The sequence below is a fragment of the Hylobates moloch genome, unplaced genomic scaffold (assembly GCF_009828535.3).
Source record: "Hylobates moloch isolate HMO894 unplaced genomic scaffold, HMol_V3 SCAFFOLD_21, whole genome shotgun sequence".
Classification (NCBI taxonomy): domain Eukaryota; kingdom Metazoa; phylum Chordata; class Mammalia; order Primates; family Hylobatidae; genus Hylobates; species Hylobates moloch.
The window spans coordinates 4,814,165-4,820,981 of NW_026652296.1; positions in this window are offsets into that span (position 1 = coordinate 4,814,165).

The window sequence follows — 6,817 nt, forward strand, 5'->3', positions numbered from 1 at the left end:
ATCCTTTGATTTTTCTCTCTCTTTCAAACATTCTTTATTTTGGTCTTGGAATGACAGACACATCATTAATGCTGATGGTAATTATGACATAAGCAGATTGTGTCATTGCCTTTAAACAAGTACCAATGAAGGCTAAAACAAAGTCAGATATATCCAGGTTTACAGTGGCTTTATAACCTTTGTCATCTTAACTCAAGACATTCCAAGTGACCATATCTCTGTTCATGCCATTGGTCCGAGGAAACCTTGGTCTCTGAAGCACTTGAGGTTTCTTTTGAGATTGCTTTATGTGAGCGGTCACATTGTGAGTTGGATATAGCTCGATTTCTCATTTGGCTATCTGAATTTTTAAAAAGACCCAAACAGAGACAAGAAAATAAACAAATAAAAGTGTCCTTTTTATTCCAGAACTTCCATTCTGGAGTTTCTTTATCAAAAGAGAGAATAGGCATATTATTTTTGTTCAACTTTAGCAGATATAACAGTCAACGAGGTCTCAACACAGTAGTCTGGCCAGCACAAAGGGAGTGTCAGGCCAATTGGGCACCTCGAGAGGTTCTCTCAAGGGTCTTAGCTCTATTTTTTACTGAGGGCTGTGGGCTAAGGACTGTGTCAAAGCTGGTGGCCACACGGTTTATACTAAATACACACCATAATTTTTTTAGCAAAGTTGACCTTCAACCTACCTTTGATTGGTACTCTTAATCACTTTAAGAACTTCATTAATTTTCATTTTATTTCTAATTACACCAATAGAAAATCAACATTTTTCTTGTAAAAGATTCACACAATCCTAAAGTGCCTAGAGAAATCCTCTCCTATACTCCATGTTGGTAGACAGAATAATGGCCCCTCACCCCTAAATATGTTCACATGCTAATCCCTGAAGCTTGTGACTATATTACTTAAATTATAGCTTTGTTGATGTCATTAAGTCAAGGATCTTGAGGTAGAAAGATTATCCTGGAGTATCCATGTGGATGCAGTATAATCTCAAGGGTCCTTAGAGAAGGGAGGCAGGAAGGTCAGAGTCAGAAAAGGTGATTGGACAATCAAAGCAGAGGCTGGAGTGATGAAGGGGCCATAGTCACGGGATGCAGGTGGCCTCTAGAAGCTGGAAAAAGGTAAGAAACCAGGTTCTCCACCAGAGCCTACAGAGAACACACAGCTGTATTGAACCATTTTGGAGTTCTGACTTCCAGAGCTGTAAGATACTAAATTTGTACTGTTTTAATGCACTAAGTTTGTGGTAATTTATAACAACTATAAGAGAAAACTAATTAAAAAACTACCATTATTAATTTGCTGTTATCTTTGTATACATTTATTGTTTTACATGTATCTGTACCTATCCTTCTATAAATTTCTCCTTTCTGAAAATTTAAAGCATAAATATTTGCTTATAATTATATAGTTAAAGGGAAAAACAAGTTAAATAATATGTATAGTATTATCTCATTTACATATTGTAAAAATACACTATATGTCTTAGAGATATTTTTATATAAATGCACGTAGGTCCATTTCATTGTTTCAAAATTCTGTTCTATAGAATGGAGATTCTGTAAGACATTTAAATATTCCTATGTAAATGGTCTTCATGATTGTTTTCTTTTCTTTTCTTTCTTTTTGCTATTACAAACAACACTAAAGTGAAAATCCTTAACATTTCTCTTTGGAAACGTGACTATGTATTTTTGCCTGCCAACTATTAAGATTTTTTCTTTATCTTTGGTTTTTAGTTGTTGGACTATGATGTCCCTAAGTGTGATTTTCTTTGTATTTATTCTGCTTGGGTTGACATCTTTCAAAAGTTTTGGAATAATGTCATAGTTTTCACATGTTGCTATTGCTTCTATTAATTTTTTTCTGGGTCTCTCATTATCTGCTTTTTGACTAATCCAACATTTCTCTTATGCTATGATCTTTTCTTCCTATTTTTTTTTCTTTCTGTGCTTTAGTTTCAGTATTTTCTGCTGACTTGTCTTTGGATTTAATAATACCATCTTCTTTCTTTTTTTGAAATTAAATATTATTATTATTACTTTTGAGATGGAATCTTGCTCTGTAACCCAGGCTGGAGTGCAATGGTGTGAGCTTAGCTCACTGCAACCTCCTCCTCCCGGGTTCAAGCGATTCTCCTGCCTCAGCCTCCCTAGTAGCTGAGATTACAGGTGCCTACAATAAGTGATGTATAAAAGTTTATATATAAATTTAAAATCGGAGCAACAATTATAGTAGTAATATGCTCTACCCAAGTTTGAGGATTTCTAGAAGTTTGCATTAAATACATAATTTAGTTATAAACTTCAATCAACAAGTTAATCAGGCTTTTAAAATACTGTCTTCTTTAATTTACATTATAGTATTAAGTCCATCCAATGAGTTAATTTTAGATGTTATATTTTTTATTTCTCTTATTCTTATTGGATTCTTTTGATAGCTTCTGAATCTCTGCCAAAATTCTTTGTAATTTCACCCACATTGTTCATATTTCCTTCTGTTATTTTAAACATATTAATTGTAGTTATTTTAAAGTCAGTGTTTGCTAATATCAATATCAAGGTCATCTATGGGTCTGTTTCTATTCTCTGTTTTTCTCTTGATAATTACAATACATGGAACCAGGTAGGAAAATGTGAGTCTCAACTTCTGGCTTATCCTAGTTCCTTGGGCACGACTTTATTACAATTTTGGCAAGTCTTTGTCTCCTCACACCCTGAAAGAGTTGAAGAGCTTCCTTCCAGCCTGAAATTTGAATTCATCAGCTCCTTATTGCTTCCTAGAAATATAAACATAATTTTTATAATTTATACAATTTTAAAATAGTTATTTTAGTGGGATAATTGGCCTGCCATGACCTACTACATTCTACTTGTAAATATATGTTTTCTATTAATTAATATTTTCCAAGCATAAATAATGAAAGGTGAAATTGCTGTGTACTTAAAATTATAGTGTTTGTTGGCAAATTACTCTCCCCCAAAGACAATAACTTTACACTTCTACCAATAGTGTGTAAGAGGATGTCTTTTTCCATAGAACTTTACCAACCCTGGGCAGCATCTATATTTAATATGTTTACCAGTCAGATCACTGAAATGTATTATGTTGTTGTTTATTTTTTCAAAGATTGGTTGACCATATTTATTTGTGTCTATTTCTAGGCACTCCCTTCTGTTTTATTGACCTATGTGCCTATTCTTTCACCAATACCACACTGTCTCAATTACTGTAGCTTTGTAGTAAGTCTCAAAATCAAGTAATATGATGCTTCTAACTTTTTTCTTTCTCTTTAGTTTTGCAGGATTTTGTCTTTCCATGTAAACTTTAGAATCAGTCTGTCAGTATCTATAAAATAGCTTGCTGGGATTTTGTTCGGAATTGTATTAAATCTATAGATCAAATTGTTGAGAAATGACATCTTAACAATATTGAATTTTCCAGTAATATAGACTGAATGTTTTTGTCACCCTCAAATTCCTGTGTAGAAGTTCTAACGCTCAGTGTGATGGTATTAGGAAGTGGAACCTTTGGGAGGTAATTAGGTTATAAAGGTGGAGTCCTCATGAATGAGATTAGTTCCATTATAAGACAAGACCAAAGAGAGCTTGATTCCCCTCCCTGTTCTCTACTATGTGAAGAAGATGGCCATCTGCAAATCAGAATGTTGGTCTTCAGAGACACCCCATCTGATAGCACCTTAATCTTGGACTGAGGCAGAAATTAAAGAATTAAAATAAAATTTAAAAAGAAAAAGAAATAAGCTTTCCTGTATTAGGCTGATTTATCCCAGAGGCAGCAACAGACACAGCCCAGACCCAGGAAAAGCCTTGATAAACACTATCTAAGAAGCTAGGACACAAAGGAATGTGCTGTGGAGACTCTCCCAGCACTCCCTCAACATAAGGATAAGAAAAAGTAAAGTTCCCCCTAGAATCCCACCTCTCTCCATGTGATTGTACCTTACTCTGCAAGTTTTATGAGTTTATAGATTCCTCTTCTCTGTAACTAGTAACTTCAAGTATTCTGTTTTATCTAAGAAATACAGTGAAGGTCACGAGAAGCCTGAGCAAGCCTAGATAACAGCCACCTGGCTTGCTTGGCAATGGTCTTGTGTAATCCTGAGTTAGGCACCTGTCACAATTTGATTAACTGCCTTTGTTCTGCCACTGCATCCTTGCTTTCACGCCACTATGCTTCATGCCATGGTAAGCTTGTTTTAGGCTAGCCCACCCCCTTTTAGAAGTGTATATAAAAGTCATGTGCTGTCTTTGTTCTGGGCCCAGTCTCAGGATGTTAATCCACCGGCTCTGAGTGCACTCAGTAAAATCCTCCTGCTTTACCCTGAGGTCTATCTGGTCCCCCTGATTCCTGCAATTGGCAATCGGACTTCCCAGCCTTCAGAACTGTGATAAATAAATGTTTGTTGTCTAAGGCACTCTGTCTATGGCAATTTGTTATGGCAGCCCAAACCGAGCTAAGACATAATTCATGAACATAGAATATTTCTTCATTTATTTATATTTTCTTTATTTTGTAACATAAATCCCTAAGTATTTTATTTATTTGGGGGCACTATTATAAATGGTGTTGTTTTTTAATTTCAACTTTTAATTGGTCATTGCTGTTCTATAAAAAAGGAATTGGACTTTTTGTATATTAACCACTCTCTATACTGCAATGTCTCTATGCTTGCTTCTTGGTTCCAGGAGGAGTCTCTTTTCTGTCAAATTTTTTTTTTTTTTTTTTTGAGATGGAGTCTCGCTCTGTTGCCCAGGCTGGAGTGCAGTGGCGCAGTCTCGGCTCACTGCAAGCTCCGCCTCCCAGGTTCACGCCATTCTCCTGCCTCAGCCTCTCCGAGTAGCTGGGACTACAGGCGCCCGCCACCACGCCCAGCTAATTTTTTTTTGTATTTTTAGTAGAGACGGGGTTTCACTGTGGTCTCGATCTCCTGACCTTGTGATCTGCCCACCTCGGCCTCCTAAAGTGCTGGGATTACAAGCGTGAGCCACCATTTTACATAGACAATCATGTTTTTTTGTTTTTATTTTTTCTTTTTCAATCCATATGACTTTTGTTTCTTTTTCTTGACTTATTGCACTAGCTGAGACTTGCAGTATGATGTTGAAAGAGAGTAATAAGATAACAAATCTTGCTTTGTTCTCAACCTTAAGGGTAAAAGCAACCACTTTGTCACCACTAAGCATGGTGTCTGCTGTAGATTTTTTGTAGGTGTTCTTTATCAAGTTGGGAAGACTCCCCTACTATCTCTAATTTGCTGAAAATAATGATCATGAATGAGTGTTGTATTTTTCAATATTTTTGTGTCTCAATTGATATAATTATGTGAGTTTTCTTTTTTATCATATTGATGTGCTGTCTTAACATTGATTTTCAAATGTTGAACCAGCCTTATACACCTTTAGTAAATCATACTCAGTTGTGGTATTCTTTTTATACATTGTTTAATTTGCTAATATTTGTTGAGGATTTGTGCATGTGTGCTCAGAAGAGATATTGATCTGTAGTTTTCTTTCTTGGAATTTCTTTATCTAGTTTTGGTACGAGGACAGTGCTGTACTCACATGAAGAGTTAGGAGGTATTCCCTCTGCTTCTATTTTCTTGAGTAGATTTGGTATTATTTCTTCCTTAAGTATTAGAATTCACCAGTAAAACCATCTGGGCCAGTGTTTTCTTTTTTAGAAGGTTATTAGTTGTTGATTCAGTTAATAAATATATGTCTATTTAATTTTTCACTTTCTCATTTTGTGAGGTGGTAGTTTCTGTCTTTCAAGAAATTGGTTTAGGCCAGGCATGGTGGCTCATGCCTGTAATTCCAGCACTTTGGGATGGTGAGGATGGCACATCATTTGAGGTCAGCAGTTCAAGACCAGCCTGGCCAACACGGCAAAACCCTGTCTCCATTAAAAAAAAAATTAACTGGGTGTGGTGGCATGCACCTGTGGTCCCAGCTACTTGGGAGGCTGAGGTAGGAGACTCACTTGAACCTGGGAGGCAGAGGTTGCAGTGAGCCGAGGTCACACCACGGCACTCCAGCCTGGGTAACAAAGCACAACTCCATCTCAAAAAGAAGGGCTTATTTATTCTAAGTTATGAAATTTGTGAGTATGTAGTTGTTCAAATAGGAAGTCACATTTTTGCCCTAGTTAATTTTCAGTTGATGTTTAACTATTTTCTAGTCAACATACACACCTTTTGTTTTTAAAAATTTTACTTTTTAAAAATTTATTCAACTAGTCATCGTCAAAAAGAATAGGATTTGAGAAAATACTGATACAGTGGTGGAAGACAAAGAAATTATTCAGCAAAGATATTCAAAGTCCAAAGCGGTATGAGTTTGATAAAGGAAATTCTTATTAGGATAAAATCCTACATTTGGAAATTAGCCAGTTTTTGCCGATAATCTTCTCTGTCTCTTTTGTTCTCTGTTAAAAAGATAAAAAAAATTCCCTTTATTTAGAATATTTTTGAAAGCGCAGGGCATAAGAAGTGTGTCCTGTTAATAACCTAGTTGTTTTACAAGCTGTAAATTTAGCTTGGATTAGATACTGTTCTGAACTCATACAGAATATCAATGAAAAATGCAAATAAACCTAAATGCACAAGCAGTGCACTTATTGTCATATTCATTGAGCTTTTGTTTTTGACATCTCTGTGACTGCTCTGTGAACTCTGTCTTATCCTGGGAAACCATTTGTGAAGTTTTTATTTGGCATAAAGTAACTTACAAAACTACTCATCAAGAAAGAACTTAGGCCAGAGAGAATTTGGTTTGTGGAATATGAGGTAAAG